Genomic DNA, 26719 nt, shown 5'->3' with positions numbered 1-26719 from the left:
ATATATATATATATATATATATATATATATATATATATATATATATATATATATATATATATATATATATATATAAGCTTTTGAAACAATCCAAGTTTTTATCTGTCCTAGCTGTTGGCATTTATTTTAGTACAGTTATGTTTGTTCAAGTCCGTATATTTACATTGACATGAATTGTATTGGCATCACCTGGCCAGTGTAGTTCCGAAGTACCGTTATGTCCAACTACTAGTGCTATTACTACTACAACTACTACTTCTACAACTACATTCAAGTATTGGCAATTTGAAAGACTACTGACGTAGACCCTCTCCTTATTGATGTCCCAAAGGGAACATTTTGCATGAGTGCTACCTCTCATGGGAATGAAACTGTACGAAATTAAACAGACTCCATCGGTTTATCATTCCGATCAGGAAAATTGGATTTACATGTCTCGTGCGATTTACATCTATGCTTATATGAAGAAAGTACAATTATATATATATATATATATATATATATATATATATATATATATATATATATATATATATATATATATATATATATATATATATATATATATGTATATATATATATGTATGTATGTATGTATGATGTATATTTGAAACGCCGATATATCTGTGCAACTATTATCTGAATATACCTCCGAGTTTGTTTGTAACCCCAACCCCCCACCGATTTCAATAACGGAAATCTTTAACGTGATAAAAAGTGCACAGAACTTGGTCAATTCACAAATTGATTGATGATGTCTAAGCTGGCTGTGTCCAGTCTGGCCGTAACACTGGCATCCTCTGCACGTTTCATGCTTAACGGACTTTCTATACTAATAGCGCGCTATACTGCGTCCACTATTGGCAAGTCTGTTTTCCTCAGACAACAGTGAAGTTGTTCATCCTGTTCGGTAACTGCCGGATAATTCCGAAAATTGTTGTAATATTAAAAGTTGAGAGTTATGTTTCTTTGCCAACAATTATAAATCACATCGCTCGTTAAGTCAGCGCGAAAGGCAACTTTATAGTTGTAATTGTAATTATTGGAAGTAGACGACGGTATTTATTTTCTATGTACATGCACGTGTAGAGAGGGTACATCAAGGTCGTCATTTACAGTGAAAACTTCGTTTGGAATGAAATGCGCAAAAGATAAGGTGTTAGGGAAACCCTGGGCATAATTAGGTTTGAAATTAAAAATCAATAAATAATAATAATAACAATGAGGACTTTGTATAGCGCCTAATCTTTAGAAGCTCTAAGCGCTTTACAACAATAGACAACGCATATAAGATTTTAAAAAACCATATGATTACAAAGACAAACACCATGAAATTAGAAAACATAGAAGAAGAAGAAAAACATGCTAAGAATATTTAAGGTAGGAAACATTATTAGGTCTTTAAGTTTGTTCTTGCAGTCAAAATAAGTGAAGTTTCTGGAGTAGATATTGAGATGAACCAAACATAATTGAGTTACAGTAGTCCAGTCTTGAAGGTACTAATGAACACACAAGTGTTTTATTGGCATCAGCTTAAAGATATTTGCAAACTGAGCTGATGCGTCTCAGCTCAAGATATGCAGCCTTGCATATGTTCATGACATGTTGGTGCAATGTGAGAGTACTGTCCAGAGTAACACCTAGGTTTCATACTGACTGTGTGAATTTAATGTTGGTGTTGCTGATATTTATAGTTTGAGGTAAAGGATGTGAATGAGAAAGTCTTTGTGTTGTAATCAGAATGGCGTCAGTTTTATCATCATTCATCTGCAGCTTGTTACATGTTATCCATGATTTCACATCAGAAATGCACCTCTCTTCAGTGCATCTATCACATTATTTGAGCTTTTCGATTTTTTTTTAAATCGGCGGGGGATGGGTGGGGGTGGGGGTTACAAACAAACGATAAGGTATATTCAGACCGTAGTTTCGCATTTACATCAGAAACAACATGTTAGGAAAGAAACTGATAACGTCTTTATATTCATTAACATAATTTCATAAATGATTGGCAACATCATAACAATTGTTTATCACATAATCAGTACACTTTGCCTATAGTGCGTGCAGTTTCGTATTTTTGATGTTATAACATGCTAATATATCACTTTATCTGATTCTGATTCGTCCAATGAAACCCATGAACTTATTGTGCTGACTGGCTGTGATTGATCGTGGGAAAACTGTTTTAACCCCTCCTTCTTGAATGTTTTGTTGTCAATGAACATATTGGCCGCCATATTATTGTTTTCGATTCACGAAAGAAATTAGGGACAACTGGTCTCGTCCGTCTGAATATGGTTAATTTACCACCACATGTGCTTGTTATGTCATGTATAACATATAATAGCATGAAAAATGGCTAAAACCCCAAGACAAGAACAAGAACAAGAAAAACTAAAGGTATTGCTCAGTTCATAGCGAATGTATAAGTTGGGCTTGGAGTGTATCTTAAACCTGAAGCATGGAATCCACCCATGTACAAGCGTGGTTTAAATTTTAACTTACAGAAGTAAATAAACTTACCTCTGTTCTCAGAAGAACGTGGACATCACTTGGTCTCCAGACAGACAGAAGTTTATCCAACCGCTTCATATTTACGTGGTAAATATGTGATACAGTTCCTACTCAAAATAAAATTTGTTTACATAGTCTGCAGTCTGCTGTTCCAAGTCAAATACTGCAAATAACCTGTCACAAACAAATTACAGTAAATAAGTGAATTTGTTGCAACCAGGACACCTTCTTTAAAATGAATAATTCAACAATATAATGTTTAGTTGTGAACGTGAAATGAATAATGCAGCAATGTAATGTTTAGTTGTTAAAGTGACATGTTAGGTTATGTAAATATGGACCGTCTGCTGCATTCTAACCGGTATTGCATTAAACAATGTGACATGACGAGCATTGGGCATTCTGTATTGAAAACTGATGTTGTCTGTGTAAAATATTCTGTTCGTTCGGAAGGACGCTTGTTCTTTGACTTATAGAGTGTAAGAAAAGTATAGTCTACTTTTAAACGTTAATACTAGTTCAGCCTTGTTTGGGGCTTTTCTTTACGCACAACAAATGAAAATTGCAACGTCTGTCGGAATGAATTAAATTATTCGTTCCTCTTTCTATCTAAATATTTTCCACTGAAACAAAAACTATGTGATACAAAGAATTTCAAATGGGCAATGATTTAGTATTAAATTTATGAAACTCTTTGAATAATGTACAGCTTTTGCTCGCAAAAGCTGGACATTATTCAACGAGTTTCATAAATGAAATATTACCCATTTGAGATATGTTATATGTATATATAACATGATCAAAAAGACCCACTAGTCTCTAATGAACCGAATCAGTGAAATAACAATGTGGAGATAAAGAATCATGCATATATATATATATATATATATATATATATATATATATATATATATATATATATATATATATATATATATATATATATATATATATATGACGCCATTAAACATCAATAGTTTTCATATTGTCTGTCTGCATGATAAGCGTAACTCTTATTATACATCCAATCTAAAATATAATTACAATGTTGTATGTACGAGAGACATATAATGCGATTTTAGTCTACTCCTATGTGACCTATGCATACAAAACAATAATTATGCCGATCATTTTTGATTTTCATAAATCTGAGATTAAGTAACTGTCTCCAACTTTTAGGGCTCGAAGCCAGACTATTGCATAAGGATTGGACTACTTACTGCAGGGTCGTTTTTCAAGGCTGAATTTGGAGCTTTTATTTTATTGCGACAATAAACGATACTCATGAATAATTGATTAACGATGCTGTATATGCGGTATAATTCTAATATATGATTTACGTATGGTGCTGCCTCAAGCTAACTGTAATCTTAACTATTTAAGCACAGGACGCAAATTATTCCTAATGATAATTGCTATTCAGAACGTCAACAGGGTGTGCAGAAATAAACTACACAATCACATTCGAGATCTATTATTTCTTTCTGGCTTCAAAGATCTATTCGGAATTTGTGATGAATGCTTTGCATTAACAGTGTGCCCTTACTTCCATGGAAGTAGAAACGTTGGCATGCGGGGCTTCTTTTTATTTTTCTATTATATTTTTGGACACAAAAGACAGGAAAATAAATGTACTACTTCCATTTTATTTTCTGTTTTGTTCCTAGGAACAAACTGTTTTTCTAACGTTTTACAGATACATCACTTTATTGAGGCTATTCTGGAAATTCTGAAAGTTCTCTTTTAATTTCCAAAAATATTCTACCTCAACATTATCTTTCACTATTACACTGAAATTACAGAAATTATATCATCATCGGATCTACCAAGAAATAGAAAGCCTTACACTCTCATTTTTGTATTGAAATTCTACTAGGATGAAAGTGTGGGCTCTACATTATCATGAATCATGGATTAAATACATGTTTCTGTGTGGACCTACATATCTTCATTTGTTCCCTATTTCGTTTTCTCACAAAAGCCCTACAATCTAGAATAACCACAATTTGTAGATAGATTGCATGTAGTTAGATTGCATGTACGCAAAGACACCTATCGATTTGGAGCACATAAGTCAAAGAATAAAGTTATAGAATCTGAAAAATTGATTCTAAAGATTACTTGTCTATCATTGAAAGCTGCTTACGTATGAATTAATACAGATGTACATTGATTTGTAGTCGATGGTTGAACTTGTTGTGACTCTAAGATAAACATAGTATGCGCACGCTATCATCCGTATATCGCCTACACTGCGACGATTGCTTTCATTTAAGACAAAAATACACCTATTTATTTTGGCAAAGTAGACACAATAATTGAAGAAAGGACAATAGTTTCCATACAGTGACTAGGATTTCGTTCCAGATGCTTTGCCAAAGCTTTGCCAAGATCTTGCATTTGAGAAACAAAACCTGTTGGTTTTAAGTACAAAAGGAAATGGTTAACCTCACAGCGACTCTTTGAATACATATCGTTTCTGCACAATATATTAAATTCTGCATTTTAACGATATTGTATGGATACTATTGAAGTAAGATATGAAAGAAACTTTTTGGCGACAAAAACCAAAGGTCACATGCACTTTAAGAAGGACATATTATCTCAACAAAACTAATTGAATTTTCTACAACGTGCCTTAACTAAACTTTGTAGATGCCTTGCATTGGAAGCAACAAAGAGACCTGTTAATCTTGTCATTAAAATGTTAGCTGTCAAGATCATTGGAGCCCCAAGATAAATGAAGAACTATTTAACGAACTGTGACCAAACTTTGTAAAGTCTTTCACCAACACTAGAACTGCTACATTGTAATGCATCCAAACGTAGATTCAAAAACGGAGCTTCATCTTGCAGTTTCGTTACGAAGAAATCTTTGTTAATAAGGTCGTATTCTTTTCTCCTACTATCAACGCAACTCTATATTCATTCAAGGCCGCTGCAGTAGGTACGTCATTATATTTTCTTGATATAGACTAGATATTGTTAAGCTAGTTCATTTTCGCTATATTATTGGCTATATGTTACTGACGGATGTTGTTGAAATGGCGATTTGGGAACTGACCGTACAAAAAAGAAATATTTCGTCGACGACTATGTTATATAGTTAAAGTACTGCATTTGAAAAAAACTATTCTGAGGAAAATGTATTAACATATTAGCCGATGATTCAATATGGCAGCTGTTTATTGACAAGCTCCACAACGGTTTGAATTTTATGAACACATTCTTAATTTGCAGGTGAATAATAAACGAAATGTAATATAAATCTTGATACCATTAAACATGTCAGAATTAAATGAAGGGCTGAGTTACAGATTCGACCCATACAGGTCAGCTTTTAATTATATAATTGTCAACAGAAGAATGCTAGATTGGGTTGTTGACTGTGAAGTTGTTTCAGATAACGATTCGTGGATAGCCTCTAATCTAGTTTGCAGCACTCTTACTATTGCGGGTGCAAAGTATTGTAATTGTCATTTTCCCAACTTTTCATCTCCATCTTGGTCTAAATGTGGAGCTGAGAAATTAATAGCAGATCACACTGAAGCAGATGCACTGTTGAAGGCAGACTGAGAGTCGCTCTACAATACCCCCAACAAATTGAAATCAGTAGCGGTATAATAATGTATGTAAGGAAGGACGAAACCTGATAGGCCTTACCATGGGCAAGTTCAATCCTCACACAAATACCTGTCGGTTACTTGAACTTAAAAAAGCCCACAATAAAACTGGATACTTTCGGAAAAGTGGATAGAAAAGAAAGGCCACGAGGACTTGCCCTTCAATCTTAAAAACAATATAACATTGCAGAAAGGGAATTTAGAAACACTCAAGAATTTGCATTACAGGTCCACAAAAACAATTTTCATAGACTTATATGAAGCAGCCGAATTAGACATTAGGCTTCTTTGGAAGCTATATAACCAACAACGTAACAAGTGCAGCTATTTTAATTGTTGTTTTGAATTAAAATATGACGGCGAATTTGCGTCTGCTTTGGATCAGAGGACTCGACAGTTTGCAAAGTATTTGTCTAAATTGTGCACTCAGCCTACATCATGAACAAACGGACGGGTTCCGTACTGATGATCTTTAGAAAAAACATTAGTTGTCAAGAAACTGCCTCTGCTGTAAAACAGCTAAAACTTAGAAAAATCTAAGCGGTCGTGGTATTCAAAATGAACATTTATTTTACGAGGGAAATAAACCTTACGGAATTAATAGCAATGATTTCTACTTTAGTAATAGACCAGTGTTACATTCCATGCGATTGGAAAGTATGTTTAATTGTGTCCATATTTAACGGTAGTGGGAAATCTAAAACTTAACCTGACTTTAATATAACTATTTCCCTGCTGCCTGTATCATGCAAACTAATCTTGACACCCAGAAAACTGGGAATCCAATGAAAGCTTTTCCGTTTGATAAAGGAATCGCACTCAAATGTGCAAAGCATTGTCTTGATTTATGAATCAAAATCTGAACCTTTTCAAACAGAACAGGGAATTCGACAGGAAGGTATTTTATAAGCATTCTTATTATGCCTTGTTTACATTAATAGCCTTCTAAAAGAATTGCAGGAATCAAAAGTAAGCTTTCATGTTGGGCAGACTCCATCTGGAAATCCAGTACTAGCCGATGATATAAGTCTGCTTCAAATACCTCAGTCCATTTGTAAAATATGCATGATATTTGTAACAGATATTCAGTGAAATGGAACTTCCTCTTCAACGTTAATAAAAGCTGTGTACCAGTTTATAGCCAGAATAGATAAACAACATGGGAATATTTTTATTGGAAAATAGGCATCCATACTATACTTTTTAAAAAATGAAACCGAACATTTTGGAATCAATGTTAGCTATAACATAAAATGTTGATCAAAAGTAGACAGAGCTTGCACTCAATACAGAAAATCATTTTATTCTCTTGTAAGGATTGGCACAAATGAAGTTAGGATTAATCCTCTAACTTATATCAGTTTATATGAAACAATTGTTCCCATATTACATTTAGACTGGAATTTATTTATTCAAATTATTAAATTCAGTAAATTATTCTATGGAAGTACAAAGCGTTCACAAATAGCGTTCATGGATATAGAGACTTGGATTTAATGTGAAATTTCAAATAAAGATTCCTTCTTAGATTGTATTAGTGTGACTCTACAAAAGACTGTTTTCACATCACTACAATTAAGGCCTACACAGGCACATCAACACTTCCAGCGTTTGATTTGTTTTATGATATCCCTAAAGTTTGTTCAGACCTGTTATCATTAAGACATTTGTTCGAAATTATGGAGTTATTTAGGATTTATTTCGTAATACCGTAGGTTCTTTTAACAGTTTTCACTTTGTATATTGCGGAAATACATTTTTGTCAAATTTTACAAAACCTGCTGGTTCACACTCTTATCTATTATTTTTGACCATATAATCGTAATAGCTGTAAAAGAGAATGTGCGACAAAAGAGAAATACATTAGACACATGCTGACAATAATTTTGATATTAATCTTAGTGTGTTCCTTCATAATATACAGATGAAGAATTTATTCAGTGTCTCCTGGATAGTGAATTTCCCAAATGTATCGGCTTAGACAGAAATCCTGAAGAAGAAAAAATGTAGTGTCTGCTCCTGTGTCCTCTACATCTTGTATTCTTTTCTTGATAATAAGATCGATTTTCAAATTATCAAGATTTGGAAGATATGCGATCTTAGGTAATTTTGTTATGTCTGCATCAGTCTTCTCTGCGTCTGTAACGCATGGATTATTTTCTTAATAATAGGATTGATTATTAATTATCGCAATTTGGAAGACATGTGATCGTAGAAAACATTATTGTCGTATCTTCGTGTACGCTATTGTGATGTTTTGTATACAATTATAGTTATTATACATAATTGATGATGTGAACGCTAATCAAGTATTATATTTCGCAGGAGTAAATTGTACTCTACAATAAAAATAGTGTTCTCCTACAAGAATTATCAAAGGGAATACGAACTTTTAAGACTTCTATCATGTTCGTCTATGCTAATTATACATGACTAACGCATTTCTTTCTTTCTTTTTCTCTCTCTCTCTCTCTGTCTCTGTCTCTGTCTCTCTCTCTCTCTCTCTCTCTTATTTTCCCTGTGTTCTTGTCATTATCTCTGGAAAGAGGAAATAAAGATTGATAATGAAATGTACTCACAAACATATATGAGGTGATTCGTAGCCTACAGTGAACGAAACTAAATTTGCTAATAAGGATGGTATGCCGTTGAGTCAATCAATAACAAGGACATATTGGTATATTGAACACAATGACGCAAAATACCATATAAAACGATGCAAAAGGCCATACAAATAAAGCAAAAGGCCACACAAATGACGGAAAAGGCCACACAAAATGACGCAAAATGCCATACAGATTCGAAGATGCAGTTATGAAAAGATGAACTAGCGAAAAGCTCCGTCTAAGGTTATGGTTGTGATTGTCGCTATGTTCCAGTTATGGTGGCGAGTAAATTGTAAAGTGTATATGCCTCATGGATGTTGCCAGGTTATTGTGGTCCAACGGTCTTGTCTAATACGTTAAAGAAAGGACGCAGATTAATTTTGGAGTCGCTTGTTTTCATCATATTCCTAATACAGGATAAAATAAAGCCATTTATAATGTATAAAACAAATATTTTACGTGAAAGAGACGTACATATTGTATGCAATTTCAGTTGGTCTCTCTCTCTCTCTTATGGCAGCAGCAGCAGCAGTAACTAGCGACGTGGTCAGCGTTCAACATTTCCGTAGGTATTTTATTTAGCCATTGTCACCTGATATTGACAGGTAACAGCAAATTAAGCTAATGGGACCACTAATAAACTATATAGTGTTCAGTCACCTTCTGTTTCAAGTGTGTTATACGAATTCGAGATACGTAATAATCCTGTGAATTTAAAATACCCATTGTTTTGGTTTACAAGGTGCATGTATACAACTAAATTTAAAAAAGGCTCTTCTGTACAGATCAATGTGTTTTATCTTTGTTTAAATATGTACGTCACTTATGAGTGAAGTTGAGCACAGATATTAAAATATTTGCACATTTGTTTCTTACAGTAATCTCAACTCTTTACAAATAATGTTACATTATTTATTATACCTTCCACTACCCAATGTTTTAATGAACACGCAATTTGTTTAATGAGAACTTATAATATATACCACACATGGTAAACATTTTTTCTTTTCTTAACATAATACATAAGTTAAACTTCCAAAACTGTATACTCGTGTTATGAGAAAATATTCATCAGCAAGCTCTATTTCAAAATTTACGACACTTAGGCGTTATCCGACATAATGCTTGATTACATCATCCAACTCTCATGATATATTCATGCCCTTCGTGAACGAAATTGATACATGGTTGTATGTGATCTAGACCTCCACACGTACCTATGCACATGGACCGCTGAATAATAATTTACCATCACTGGCAAAGAGTGAGCATCAAGTGATTTTATAGGTGTACTGGCAGCTGCTCGGATATTTAGATCCAATACCGGTCAGCATGATGGTCATGTGCTGGTGACCTTTGAATTAGCAATTGGAATGCAGCTTTTAAAAATCTGAAAGAGAATGAAATCGTTCGGCATTCGTTGATGCTTATCCGCCACACTGCACAGTCTCCCAAACGTGAAGATAAAATACTTTATCTGATTGGCCGATAAAATTAGCACATAGGATAGTGCTTGCAGCATGCACTCAAAACGTTACCGCTGATTTACTTGGTGTCAACCTAACATAACTCTGATAGTATATTATGTGTTACGCTAGTATGTTATACTTACTCTATCGATGCTTCAATTATGAATGACATATTTTGAAATATTTGTACAGGGCAGATAGCTGATGCTAATTATAAATTAGAGTGTGCATGTGTGCATGTGTGTGTGTGTGTGTGTGTGTGTGTAATTTTGATTTTTAACATATCTTTAACAATTCCCCAGCCGTATCGCTACGATGTCTGCAGTGTGGAAGTTTATAGTGATGTATAACACTGGGCATCATGCCGCAGACATGCAGCGTCATGTCCCACCCAGTCACATTATCCTTACACCACGCCGACCAGTCCTAGCACTAACTTGTTAATGCTGATCTCCAAGCGAGGCAGCTTGCTGGTACTATTTGTTTTATAAGTCTTTGGTATGACTCAGCTGTGGTTCGAACCCACGACCTCCCGCATCCTAGGTGGGCGCTCTAATCTCTTAGGCCACCAGAGCGGTCTAAATTAGAGTATATAGTAAATAGGTTATTGTAAGTATAAAAGCTCATTTGTACGGCGGACTCGTTGTTTGGCGTTGTTGGTCACCTGCCAAAATAACGATTACACCATGTATCCGACAGTACATACACCTACATTAACCTAAACCGGCCGCTAGAACCTTTGACTTCTTTAATATCGGACCTGCCATTTTCGGGTAATGTGTAGGTAAGTGAAATACGTTAGAGGATTCGATAGAATGGATATTAGGCAAAAAACGTTTCATGGTAGAGAGAAAGCGTGGTACTTTAATTGACAATTTGATATATGGACGGCAGAAAGTCTAACAATTACATAATTATTATGTTGTTTGTATGACCTGAATATTCTCTATAATTAACAATGTCGATGAACTTTCTTATCCAGTTTTTATAAGCCCAAGAGTCAATACCTGAAGTACCCTTCAACTGATGTCTATAAAGTCCATTATGTTTGGTATAATAACCTCCTGAGATCGTGACAGATGCATTCCAGTGGATTCATCGACTAAAAGATACTTTACAAAACGGTCTGAGGATAATACAGTTCTTGATTCCATCCAATCAATTACATTCACCTTTGTGATGGCAACTTTTATCCTCATATGATCATTTGTTAGGTTCTTTTTAATAACCCTTATTTTACCGAGTCAAAAATTTACAGCACCGGCCTTAGTCAACGCGGGGCCCGATTTGGATCATTTCTGAGGGGTGCCCCTGAATTTACGTGCGGGGCCCCCTATGAGCACAGCATTTGGAAATAAACTTTTAAACAAGTTTTATATGGTATTAAACTTAAAAGTTTCTTCCATCGGTTTAAAATGACTTTCTCTCCAAATATATATATATATTTTTTTAAATTACTAACGCGCTGGACCCTGTGAGCACGCGGCCCGTGAGGGCAAATTGATTAAATCGGCCTAAGGCCGGCCCTGAAGAATTATACCCTGGTGAAAGATGTTGGGGTGGGGTGTGCGCGCGCGTTTGTGTGTGTGTGTGTGTGTGAGAGAGAGAGAGAGAGAGAGGGTTCAATGCATATAAATCGTTTGACGAATAAGAATGAGTTAACTAAATCAGCCACTATTTTACATTTCACATACTTCCATAATGGTGATAGATAATTAACAAGTTGTTAATTTATATGAATCAAATACTAATAATCCAAAATTGTAAACGGACCAGGCGACTGATGATAAAGACAAAATGTAAAATAAAACTATCTTTTTAAAAAAATAACATTTAAATCAACTCTAAATTTAGAACTTTTATTGACATGTTGTTACCACACAATACGTATTTCCTGTCAGAAAAATTCTGTTTAGAATGTTATCACATGGCATATATCTCCTGTCGGGGAATTTCCTCATAATTTACAGATTTTGGGAGTTTTCGTTTTCAAAAATAAGAATATATACTGTTATCGTATAATGATATCTTAATACCTCCTCAATAGGCTTCCCTTTGGTTTCTTCAGACTTACCATCTGTCCTCATAAGACGAGTCCAACTGCAAACTGCACAGACCCAGATCTGCCGTCGCATTATGCGCCAGACGATCTGGGCCTGTGCCGTTTGTTGGTAGTAATCAGTAAAACAAACAACTTAGATCCTGATCTGCTGGTACTTTATGCTATGACAGACCAGGATCTTTGTTGTTTGAAGTTTGACTCGACTTATAAGCGTTTATATAGTGAGTATATTAACTGAACAATAGTAAATACAGTAGGTACCTGGTTTTAGTACGAGAGCGGCAGGTGAACTTTCTATTGATCGAACAAACTCACCAGTCTACTGAGATTACTGGCAAGCATTTGGTCGAATATGCTTCTAATGTTATCTTGAAATCACTAAATAAATTACTTAAAAGCAAAGATGCCAGCGTATATCAAGCCCATTGATTATAGTGGGTTGGTAGATAATTGAGCCTGCTACACTAGACTTCAACAAAACTAATGAAAATAAATATCTTTTCACAAGATCTACACAGACAGCATGGAATGCCCATTAAGAGGAGAAGTTTTCAAATTTTAACGTATTATCAACGAGTGGTGAGAGTTATTCATAAAATAGTAGGTTTTTATATTATTCATTCTAAAAGAAAGATAAGCTGTTTATTCAATTTTTGAAGTGATATTTTGGAAAATAATCTATTTGGTCGTGGCAGTAGCATTGTGGTGAGTGTGTATATGCCGTTGATTCAAGAGACAACAATTATTGAGATATATGGCTTTCAAACTTAAATTACATGAGGAAACGTGCAACTGTCACATGATCCCATAATTCGTAAAGAAAAGGACTTTTATGACAGAACGATGTGGAAAAAATTTCATCATTATTGATCATGAAAAATAGTATGAAACTCGTACACTTTGCACTCGTCTCACGTGGTAAAGAAAAACACGAGTAGCGTTATTTTCGATTCCTGAACGTTGTTCGCATTCTATTGATCAAACAATTTTAATATATCAAAATTGATTACATCAATTAATCATTCCGACCCCGGTCTATTGGTAATTTGGATAAATTGGGACAATTCACCTTGTTAGTGATTTCAATGCGCTTTTGGTTTTTCAGTAGTTTCCAAAAGCAACATAGTATGTGTAGTATAACCTTACAGGAGGCAGACAGGTAAGTACAATATTATGCCAAAACAAAGCACAAATAGAAACAAAAATAAAACAAAAGAAAGGCTTCAACAGTAAATGATTAACCTTTATTTCACTATGGCCGTTATCATTCACGTATCTTCCCCGAGTATGCTAGGGATGTCATGTAAAAATTATAGAACACAAACATAATTTCACAAAAATATAGAAATGCGTTGTTAAAAGGTGATTACAGTGTACTATACGTTTATTGATTGATTCAAGTTGACTGATCCTCTGCCATTAGATGCAGAACCGGGTCAAAACTGTGTAGCCACGTAGGCTGCACTCATATAATGGAAGCTAATGTTACTGGTATTTCTCAATAATTTCCTGACAATCATTGTGAAAGAAAATAATACTTTTTCTTCTCTAATAGATAGTAACTGATCGTGCAGCTCTTAACAAGCCGGTAAGCATATGGAGCCACAGAGTACGCATTGTTAAGAGTGACTGAGAGATTTTCAAGACCAGTATGAAGATAGACTTCGATTTGATATAATGTAATCTTTTCCATGCTGTGATGTAATTGTATGCCATATTACATTTCAAAATAAATATTGCGGTGGGGTCTGTGCTGATCAGTGTAAAGATTCATTGTTGTATAACTTTGCCATCGCTTTACGCTTCTAGAAACATAGAAGGGACATTTATGTTCCTTTAATTTCCATTGCCTGTTTGAAAACTCTTTTTACAAAATAACCGGTCATGTGATTTCATCAAAGATCCTGCCATACGTGTCAGCATGCAAGTTACCCTGCACTACGTTTAGAATCGAAATACGATGCATGTCCTGCACTCCTAACACATTGCACATATATTATTAAATACTAAGTTTTGTTGTGTATAAAATCTAAACAATTTGGCTGTCCTTATTCAAAGAGATTTCTTAAAAAATAAACATTGTGTCTATTTACCAAAGCAACATCATTTTAATCGCACATTAGTCTTGACTACAGGTTTTTAACTGTCCAAACATATGCCTTTGAACTATGATAAACGTGAGGTACAAATCCAGCTGAGAAATCTTAGTCTGCTTCCTTGCAATACAGCTCTTGATTCATAAACTCTGCAATTTTATATTGACAGCGTTTTATAAAACATTATCAATGACCGATTTTTAGGCCAAACGAGGATTGTCTAAGATTGCTTTGCAAAAACATGCAATGAACAAGACGAGAAAATATGCGATCAACCCTCGTTGGAATCTCTTTATGAAACAAGTAGAACACAATATTCCATTTATTTCGCATACTCTTTTTCTCTATCAAAACCTCTTTCTTAGCTAAATGAATTGCCATCTGTTATAAATGTCAGTTCCTAACTGCGAGGCCACATTTTGTTTATATTATCAGTGTCATTGATTGGTTGTTATCGATGGTTAGAGGATAATCAACCACGGTGTTGTAGCCCGGATCGAGCATATATTGAAATGTTATCGATGGTTAGAGGATGATCAACCACGGTGTTGTAGCCCGGATCGAGCATATATTGAAATGCTATCGATGGTTAGAGGATGATCAACCACGGTGTTGTAGCCCGGATCGAGCATATATTAAAATGACATTAATGGATGAAATAGAAGGAAATCTGAACAGAGATATTGAATAGAGCATCACATGCCATGCATATAGTATGCAAAAATGTAATCAACTGGATCAAACAAAATAAAATTATATAGAACCAGTTTCAAGCGCGCACTTCTACCAAATAAAAGAAAATAAAAGAAAGAATCACTAAAATCAAAGTTCTTAAATGCACTTTGCATCTCAATTATATCCATTCAGCAATGTTTATCACGAAATCGAGTGAATGTTTGGAACTTTAATTGTCCAGCAAGCCTTTGATAGCCTGAGCGATGGTAGAGGTACCCTCTCGGGGATCGGCATAACTTCTCGGTTGGGGCCAACTTAAAATGGAACACTCTCAGGTTCCTTCTTGCCTAATTAAGCCTACCATCACCTTTAGTTGCCTCTTCTGGTCGTTCACTCTTTTATGCTGGTCGTTCAATCTCTTATTTTTGGAAGTGGAATCTATTTCCTGATAAAATAAATTAAATGCGGCCTAATTCTCTGCCCTACCCTCACGTTCTGAACAGAGCATACAATCCACTCTTAAAATAGTCTGTATCACGTTTCACAAAGTACACGCCACTGCCTAGTTGGTTTCAGGTCATAACCTTGCATCTAATACAAACAATGCCGTGTTTGTCATCATATAATCGAGCTATTCACTTTCCATTGATAATTAACATTGTCTAAGAAGATTATTATATTTCTCCAATACAACTAGTTAGCATTACCAATTAATCTGTGCATAGTATGGTCTAGATTAATGACAATTAAGCTCCTGCAGTGTGAACTATAATCACTATCTTGACCTAAATGTCAGACACATCCACACATAGAGCTGATTAGTAAACCGTACGGCCCACAATCGCTGCTCAAATGCTAATACAACCATCTCATAGGGTAAATGCGTCACATCATATTAATGCATATCAATAAAGCAAAATATACTCCTTAGTTTATACCATACAATTTCTAACTAACAATACCTCGTCAGACAATCATCCCACAAACCTAATAATGGTTGATTCTTAGCATGCATGACACATATATCATTTAAGACAAATCAATTCAAACCCTAACCTTAAGAATCATATAACCATGGTGCAAGAAATTAGGGCACGGTACTTATTAGTCTGTCTGTCTGTCTGTCTGTATCTCTCTCTCTCTCTCTCTCTCTCTCTCTCTCTCTCTCTCTCTCTCTCCTGCAGAACCGTCTCCTTACATCCTTTGTTGTGTATCTCATAGATTCTCGATTAATCTTTACGAGAGTCTCGCCCTCCGATGTTATCCCCCTTTGGAGTCAAAACGTTTTCGCTTAGTGCATAAACTGGACTGCCTGATTCAGCTGTATGTCATTTAGAAAACAACAGACTGCATCTGGGAAACACCCCAGACCGGTAGCTATCCTATCAGATCTTAAGTTACTTAATCGTCATTATTAACACACACCCCTGCAGGATTTGGAAACTTTTACATATCCTGCTCACCTCCCTGTACAGATATATGCAAATGTTCATGTTATGACAAATATTTCCACAAATACTGCTTATGCAATATTTCAACTCGTGGTCATTTCGATAATCAGAACCCAATATTCACCCACTCACCCCACCCCGAATAGTTTCGCTTCCAAACGGGACATCATTAATAATCACGCAAGTCCCGATCTTATGCACTCATGTACTAGCATCCTTAAACAGGCCCCGGATTTAATGGATTGCGAAATCGGCAGCTTCATGTGTTGTTTGCTGTTGGTTACGTATGCATTTAGTATTACATTTGTACATTAGTTTTACTTAAGTACCAGTGTCTTACAGGCCTAAATTCTACTTAGAAACCGTTTTGTTTAGAGCAATGTGTACTAAACTAAACGAGCTCATTTCCCTCAATGCAAAATTACTAGAGCTGCATATATATGAATCTTTAGGTTGATTACAGTTTGCTTGCCTGTCTGGATCTGTCAATATACGTGTTCCTTAATCCCTGATGAATTTGTCTTTCTCATATGTTGCAATAGAGATTGGCTAGTATACTCAGCTTTGTGTCTATCTATCATTTATTATACAATAGAGTTACTAGTGTGCTCAGCTTTGTGTCTATTATATATTACACAATATAGTTACTAGTGTACTCATCTTTATCTCCATCGTCTATTGCACAATAGAGTTACTAGTGTACTCAGCGTTATCTCTATCATGTATTATGCAATATAGTTACTAGTATGCTCAGCTTTGTCTCTATCGTGTATTATACAACAGAGTTACTAGTGTGCTCACCTTTGTCTCTATCTATCATGCATTATACAATAGAGTTACAAGTGTGCTCATCTTTGTCTCTATTATATATTACACAATATAGTTACTAGTGTACTCATCTTTATCTCCATCGTCTATTGCACAATAGAGTTACTAGTGTACTCAGCGTGATCTCTATCATGTATTATGCAATATAGTTACTAGTATGCTCAGCTTTGTCTCTATCGTGTATTATACAACAGAGTTACTAGTGTGCTCACCTTTGTCTCTATCTATCATGTATTATACAATAGAGTTACAAGTGTGCTCATCTTTGTCTCTATTATATAATGCATAATAGAGTTACTAGTGTGCTCATCTTTGTCTCCATCATCTATTGTACAATAGAGTTACTAGTGTACTCATCTTTGTGTCTATTATATATTGCACAGTAGAGTTACTAGTCACTCAGCTGTGTCTCTATCATAAATTGCACAATAGACTTACTAATGTGCTCAGTTTTGTCTTTATCATAAATTGCACTGTAGAGTTGTAGTCTACTAAACTTCGTCTCTATTATAGATTGAATGATAGAGTTACTTGCATACTTACCTCTGTCTCTATCATAGATTTCAATATAAAGCTACTTGTGCACTCAGCATCTTCTTCCACTCAGTCACTAACAGAAATGTATAATAAATGTTACATTTATCAGTAACACTATGCGACCTGTTCATTGAGAAAGGAATCAGATCAATTGTACTACATTATTACGGAGCATGCATCATTCCTGGTTGTTGCTGCTTTCATAAGGTTTAACGCCATTTTGCAGCACATGATATGCTATACATGGCGTCCAGTATTAATGGTGGAGGAATAACCCGATAAAACCCCGGAAAGAACAAGAGACCCACGAGAAGTTACCGGCAAGCTTGTTCACATACCCACATTGGCTGAGCCCGAGGCTCGAATCCACGCAGAAAGAGGTTAGATGGCAGTGATCGTAAGGGTGAGCCCTTTAGACCACTCAGCCACTCGGTGCCCCGAAACATCCCTGGTAACATTTAGTGAAAAACACCACACGAAATACATCATAAACATTTTGTTATGCTGAGCTACGAGATTGTATGCAGAAACAATTAGACGATTAATTAAGGCAATTAACTGCATTCATCATAGACATGCTTCAAATCACTATATTGGTTTTCCATCAGTTATATTTACATGCCTCAGATCTTGCTGAAAAGCATGCACCATATAATGTGACTTCTTAACACTGCAGCGACTGACATAGCAACGTCAAAATATCAAACAATCACCCTAACGGGAATAAAATAGATCTATTGTTACTGTTTAATAAACGTAATAATAACATGGGCGCTTATCTTCTATGGAAAGTAATACAAGGACAAACGAATATATATGTTCTCTGTTTGCTATGCATGATACCTTGATGTTGTAAGGGTATTCAATGCCGTATTAAGAGGTTTGTATTGCACTTCATCTTTATTGTTAACCTGCTTGTGCTGAATGAACTAATTGAATATATTTATATGCGTAATATTCACACATGACACACCAATCCTCATCAGACAGTTAAAATAAATTTCACTCCTGACGGTAAAGGCACGGACAAACTCTCCTAAATTTATTATCCATATTGTACTAATATTGTTTTGTTATTTTGGTAGAATAATAAAGGCTATTTATAATTTATTTGACGAAAGTATCTTAGGTGCCTGTCGTTTAAAATTTCACAGACTAGAAATTAATGTAATTAGTTATATAAAGACTTATGCCTAGAAATGTTTCTTAGATTACTGTTGCACAACGATGCACTTTATGTTTTGTGTGTGGTGTAATAATGTATTCCAGTTGCAGGTATATTATCATTACGATCTTCGGAAGGCTTTATCCTCCTAAAGATCAGTACAATTGGATTTTAATTTTTGGAACTTAACCTTTTATTGTCGGTACCGTAAAACGCTAAACATACATGCATACATACATACATACATATATACACGCACGCACGCACGCACTCACGCACACATACACACACACACACAGACACACACACACACACACGCACACACACACATACATACATACATACATACATACATACATACATACATACATACATACACATAATTACGCATTTATGTACACACAAAGAATCTAGCACCTAAATCTGGTTTTGTTAAAGTAGGTGTGAAAAATCATGTGTATAATTCGCTCTAGTTATGTACCAAAGTTACCGGTGCGCTTTTCTACGGCATTTTGACTTGCTTGAATCAAAAGGCCTAAACATCAACGATGCAGCTAACGTCGAATACGATATATACGTCTGTATTGTTTGTTAGTTGACAACGTAAATTTGTTACCTTAGTATCACTGCTCTCTCTCTCTCTCTCTCTCTCTCTCTCTCTCATGCACACACAAACACACACAAACACACACACACACACACACACACACACACACACAGTGTTCATACCACGAGGAAGCAAATATTCATGAAATATTTTGAACGAAATCACTGGACCCGAATTCTCCCAGTTTCTCAGTGCCACATGCAAGGCATTATGTAAACGGTAGTAATATATAATCAATCTCTTAGTCTCTTATCGTCGCGTATCTGGGCAACTGTTGTGTCCTCATATCCTGTTATTCTTGATGTCTGCAAGCCGCTACAGGGCTGCTATTTAAAATCAACCCCTGGCAACAGGATCTTTTTGATGCCATAGTCAATGGGTTCTCAAGATTCTGCTGTCTGCTCCTATTATAAATATGGCTGCAGAATATTGTACACTTGTCGAAATATGAGCCTATTTGTACAAAATCTTAGGCAAGTGTCTTTTACATGCGAATAAATACGAACCTTTTGATTTGCTTGAAAATAAAGATCTGTGTTTGAAACAGATTCCCTACCGTGACAATGACCTTGATCCTTTTGATCCCTGATTGGTTGCAAAATGTCATCTCCTTTGTAAATGAGCCAAATTATTCAGGGTTGACATATATGTCAAGGCGATATTTGTGTTGGTAACTTATATCTTGTGCAATACTTTCGTCAGGCAAGATGATATTTTAAACAATTCCTTTGTAGTTTGCTACATTCATTTTTCTGTATTTACACATAGCTTTCACGTAAAACTTTGAACAGTAGTTCGAAAGCAATACTTAATTCTTTTTCATCTTTTGATAAGAAATTAATGTGTTACATTGTCAAGCACCAGATTTTATATTTCTCTTTGCAAAGGTTCACTGTGAATTCGTGCGTTCCCTTTAGTTAACTATTATTGTCACGAAAGGATAATATGTAAAGCAAACAGTAAACCCTTCGGTACGTAGTCAAATTCACAGGACCCGGCACTACAGTTTAATATGCATAACCTGAAAGATCCATATACCGTTTGCTTCTCTTTTGTTCTCATCAAAATCATGTTTCATTTAATTTCTTTTGGACTACAGTTCTCAATCCCTCTTAGTCATTCTTTTTTTCTTATTCTTCTTGTTGCAGTAATCATTGTCTTCTTTTTTTAGTGTCCATCTCTATATCATGTTGATTACAAGGCCTTAAGTATCCGAAGTAAATGAAATATCTGCTATGAAGTTAATACCTAAGTCAATACACCCTAACTTAGGTGAAAAACAAAAGAGATCGACATCCTACCGCCTTGTAAAAGATATCAATTATAACTCTTGTGAAATATTATCATAGTATTCAGTAAATAATATTATTGTTATTGTTAAGAACCTAGATCTTAAAAATTTGTAACAGAAAGTGAAGCCAACAAGTTAAGTAAAATCATCAAGCAATTTATTTTCCTACAATAAAAAATGAACATTGAAAGACGGGTTATTGTGAATTAAATTCCAAATCATCCTAGATGTCCTATCAAAAGGTCCTAAAATATAGTGTTCTGAATGAATTCTAATAGTCTTGAATGTCCTGATGTAAAGCAACGATGCAATGCATAATGGTTTGAATGCACGTACAAAAATACAAGTAATGGGATAATCCAAATGACAATAATACTTTAGTAATATAATAAATAACACAACTGTAAACTATACTAACAAATATATCCCCACTGACTGAAAACATTACTTGTTTATCATATATATACACAGTTTTATTTGTTCTCTGTTGTAAATCGACGTGAAGCAATCCAACGGAAAATCAAAAATACATCTAATAGGGCAGGCATTGAACTCAAATGCTAAATGAACATTCTGTTTTGAATGTACTGTCATGGACAAATAATAAACACATAATATAAGTATACTTAACAGTCGTCATCTGTCATGCAATACTTAAATTGCAAACACTTATTGCACAAACTATGTCAGTGCTGCAATTATATGTAGTTCCTACGGGTAACCGTGGAAGATGGGATACAGCTTCTTTCTACGAATGTTTGGTCTGATCGATTGAAAAAGCACATCTTGACCGAATATAACGACAATAATCAAAATAACCGAGTCACTGTAAATTGATTGTATGAAAATATCATACTTATCAAAAATTGCCTTTACAAGAATATCTGACAACGTCGATATATCATAATTATACCAAATCTATTGAAACAATAGTTACCAAAATAAATCTTGATATCAGCCCACTAGCATCCCCATCCTCATTTCTCTCGCATTTGTCGTCAGCACAAAATAAATCTGAGAGAAAAAGAAAGGCGAAATCAACTGGGTTGTCACTATTGTAAATCGTATTCCTCGGATGATTCCAAATTGTTAATTCAGACAGAAAAATCATCAAGGTACTTTTGTTGAGAATTTTTGTTTGTGAGAGTTTGGAGACTTTTAATTTACACTCCTGACTGCATTTTCCAAGTTATGAATCCATCACCCACTACTATTCTCTATTTACTCCGCCCAAATGTGATCCGTATAGCTTGGCATTATAACAGCAGACAATTACTTTAGACAACAAGAGCACGAGTACTTGATATATTAGTGTGCATTTGATTTTCTTCTCAGGAAGACTTATTGTTGAAGGTATATTAGTTTATTCATATATATGTTCTCAGCATGTTATATAGTTAGGACCAAGCGAAATCATTGTTGTTGATGTCTCCTGCAAGTTTGACAATTTATCAAACCGAAAAATGGAATTTAATATCAACAAAACATTCTGATAATTTAGGCATAAGTGTAATTGCTCCACAGTCAGTTTTAACAGTCATTCTTTATGAAAGGGTGTTGACACAATATAATACAAAAATGTACTACAGTACGCTCGTCGCAGACTTAGTTAGTCTTACCCAGATTTACAACCTGGTGTTTCTTCAAAACATTTTGATAGTGTAAACTAATCAATTGATCTTATTTGTTGACAAATTATTATGAGTTTGAATATTTAATACATTCTTTTACATATGATAACATGTGAATAATTATGGTTTTATATCATTGTTCCCCGCAACATAATGTTGTTTTGATGTCAGTTTTAAAATCGGTTTGCATTCAATTGTATTCGTATAAGGTATTTTTGTTTGACTACACGGTTTCATTAGCATTTCGAGGATCACCGTATATTCTATTTTCTAGCCATCAATTTCCTTTGGGATTCGTTTGCCTTGACTTCACTTGCAAGACGTCCTCTTCATCTTAAAACTCTGAAAGGATCTACAACTTAGATGAACATTACAATGTTTTTCCAGCAGCTCTTTATCACGGCATAAGGTGTTCGTTAGCAATTAGAAGCTCGGAAGAATTTTGTAAACATTTACAGTATCAATGTTCCTATAACAATTGTCGTCATTAACCAACAAGTTTGACAAATTCACTTCCAATCGGTTTATTAAACACATACGCATAAACATTTCATTCCGATTTTAAAATTAGTAATTATTGTATTGTACACTACATATGAATGTTGGGATAGATAACGTTTGATTTGAATTGAAATTACCTATATTAAACGCAATAAAGTAAATGTACAACCCATTAAAAAACTTCGCTACCATCTTGCAACTATTAAAGATACGTTTTGGCAATTGAGCAGATAATTACAGCATTATATTGTAACATCAGTGAAACTGTGTCAGCATAGGAGATCTTTTAATAATGAAACTTCTCGTAAGTCGGGACACCATGGAAAGTCACAAAATAGATTGTAACTAGCATAAAGAGAAAACCTACGGTAATAATATAACACTACTGGGATCAATGAGAATTGAAGATTATGTAGCAGTTTGTTACACATGACCGCCTAATATCAATGGAAAATATATTTTACTCAACATGCTTAGCATTAATGGACGGCCTTTGATCGACTTAAATTTAAATGTTAGGTTTGTCATTATGGAACGTTCTGCGATCAAGGGAGAATAGAATGTGAAAATGTTCATTGTGTGACTGTCTCAAAGTAAAGGGTCATCAAACATACTTTTGAAGACTAGCCAACACCCACAACGTTAGACCAACACTCAAGCATACTGACCAGCATGCAGTCTTATTGACCAGCACACATAGCTATTGAACTACACCTATACAATCACACATTGCAGGTTATTTTTTATACTGAAGTTAAACATAGACTAAACATAATAAAAAAGACATATAGTTAGGACAATCATTTAGTAGATATCGATGGCTCTTAAAAACGCCGTTTGGTTTAGTGAGCACACTAAGTTCCTCCACAGACGCCACACCTGTTGATGTAAGCTTCGTCGAACGAGTCGCAAATTTTTCCCTTAAAGCAACATTGCCTTTCTACATAGATTTTGTCAAGACTGTATGGTATAAAAGCTAAACCAGCACGTTTAGAAAACTTCAATGCATAATTGAATTGCCTAGAATACAAATTAAAGAATGAAATGAACTTACACTATTGTGAATTAAATCTCAGGTAATCCTAAAAGTTCTATCACAATTATAAAACTGTTGAATATTCTGAGTTAATGCCTGCAGTGAATGCGATTTTGTCAGAACAGCCTTGATGTAACATACTAAAAAATTATTCCTCCCAAATTATACTTGAACACAACTAACAACGATTTTAGAGCTGACTTTACAGTAGAGATGAAACAAAATTTCTATACTTCGAAATTATATAAAGCCTAAGACGCAGTAAGGTAACCAGGTTGTGCGTCATTGCCTAATACATTTTGTAAACAATATCTCTTCTAGAACATTATAAGGCTAAATCTTGAACTTAACTATCAGTAAACATCTTGTTGATAACTTTACAAAGTGTGACAAAATCTTTGCTAACATATTTACATTATCTTAAGGCCCTATCGTCGATCATTAACAAACGTAAAGCACAAAATAAATACGGATAAAAGTTAAGTACACACACTATATATATCTTTGATCTTCCACGAAGCTTTTAGTATACACCGGATACTACAGATAAAATAAGATGCTAGAAATAATTGGAGAGGATTCAATATTAGTCCATTTAGTGTTGTTTGGTTGCATTAGAAGAGGATCGAACAATCTTCGAACGTATTAAATTATGTGAACTAGCCGTGGATTGAAAATGAGTCAAACTCCTACGGATTTAAATAGAGGTGATTATTTAGCTTTATTGAACCTTTGCGTCAGTCAGTTTGAAAGCGGGGGATGCAGCAATAGCTATAGAGTTAGTTTGGTAATTCAGAGACTAATACAAAGGACAAAATACATTTTATACAGAAATGAAACCTGTTTCATATTTTACTATAATCAGACCAACACATGAAACACCACATCGTGGCGAATTTGACAAAGTTAATTTCTTTTTCCTATTGTGGGTCACAACACCATGTAAGATTTCTGTTCTTCTTTTGGTGATGGATCGCATTGTAACGTACTTTCTTCCAGTGTAAAGTCTTTTGGTACATAAGTTACACGCGATTCGTCGTAAATATCGATAGTGGATATAGTGTGATGAATCCATTCTTCTCGCAGGGTTGATTGAGATTTATTCGTAATAGCAGGACTTTCCACAGACTGATTTTTCTTCGAACAGGCAAATCTTATGGTTGTCAAAGGTTTTGCAAGGAATGCTGATACATGTGCCTCACGCACCCATAAAATATCCAAAAAGTTCAGTCACTGATACATACATGAAACGTTGTCTCAAATTCAAAGGTACGTATTGTCTTGTTTAATGAGTCAATATAAAATTACATTGAATTATGTCTTGAATCGTCCCTTACCTCCTGTTGTGGCATTATGTTCAACACTTCGTGCAGACGTCGTGCCATCCTAATCCTTATACTCACATGGAGTTTTGTGTTTCTCATATTTATTTTTTTGCAGAACATAAGCTTTCATATCTATTATAATAGTAATTGGTTAAAAGTCTAGAACGTATTTTAGTACGAGTTTCCTCTGAATCTGTATCAAATGAATAAAGTAATGACATGCTCTCTAGGAGCTTCATCGTAAAGAAGTATCGTCTTGAAGTATTTCTTTTTTCTAGAGGCACTCTGTAATCATGTAACCTTTGAAACTTTTGATTGATTTCCTTAAAGAGAATTCAAGCTATCTCTGCAATGTTGTATCTCTACTTGTGGCATCAACAGTCTTGGCATTCGTTATTTGAATGCGTTGAATCAAGTGACAAAATCACAATAGTCAAACAAACTAACGCTTTACAATGATTCTTCTTTTGTTAGTGATTATTGATTAATTAACGGTGTCACGAGTGGTTTGTGAGCATGTGGATGACATCCTTAACAGACGGCGTCGCTTTCGATAGTAGAGCGAGGCAGTGCTGTCTCCCTCTTGTCACAGGACACGCTATATCTCTCTTGTCACATAGCACAGCATCTAACGCATCTTCATTTAGCCTAGGGTAGGTGGATACATCACATTTATTTTCTGCATCGATTTTGTCTTTCCAGGTTCATTCCTTTTCTCAAAATAACGTTTCTCTTTTTAAACTCTATCCTTGCATATACTGAAGGGCAATATGGATACGGCAAAGTGTTGTGACGGTGAAGTCGCACCTGTTTCTCTTAAAAGATAAGATACGTGTTGTGCAAGGGCTGACTGACAATTAATGGATTAACAAACCTAAAAACATGTGAGGATATTACGTTTTGACAAGAAAGTCTTGATTTTGACCTAAATATAAAGCTTCTGTCAAAACGTCAAGTTTAACCACTCTCCTATGACGATAGTTTACTTTCAATCTTGTACTTCCTATATCCGTACTGGTTGTCGTGATTGTGTGTGTGTGTGTGTGTGTGTGTGTGTGTGTGTGTGTGATTAGGATTTTTAACGTAGCTTTAACAATTTTTCAGTCATATCGCTACGATGTCTGCAGTGCGGCAGTTTATAGTGATGTCTAGTACTGAGGCATCATGCCGCAGACATGTAGCATGATGTCACATTATCCTGACCCCAGGCCGACCAGTCCTAACACTAACCTCTTGATGCTGAGCGCCAAGCGAGGCAGCTGTTAGTACCATTTTTGTAAGTCTTTGGAATAACTCGGA

At 34.9% G+C, this 26719-nt stretch overlaps 1 protein-coding gene across 2 annotated transcripts in view; it reads left to right on the top strand.

The window, feature by feature from the left end:
- Positions 1 to 26719, top strand: part of LOC149796012 (uncharacterized) — a 316657-nt gene that overhangs the window by 172600 nt on the left and 117338 nt on the right. The window lies entirely within an intron of this gene.

Source organism: Sinohyriopsis cumingii, chromosome 7 (genome assembly GCF_028554795.1).
Source record: "Sinohyriopsis cumingii isolate HCF-2022 chromosome 7, ASM2855479v2, whole genome shotgun sequence".
Taxonomy (NCBI): domain Eukaryota; kingdom Metazoa; phylum Mollusca; class Bivalvia; order Unionida; family Unionidae; genus Sinohyriopsis; species Sinohyriopsis cumingii.
This window is presented reverse-complemented; position numbering and strand designations above follow the sequence as displayed.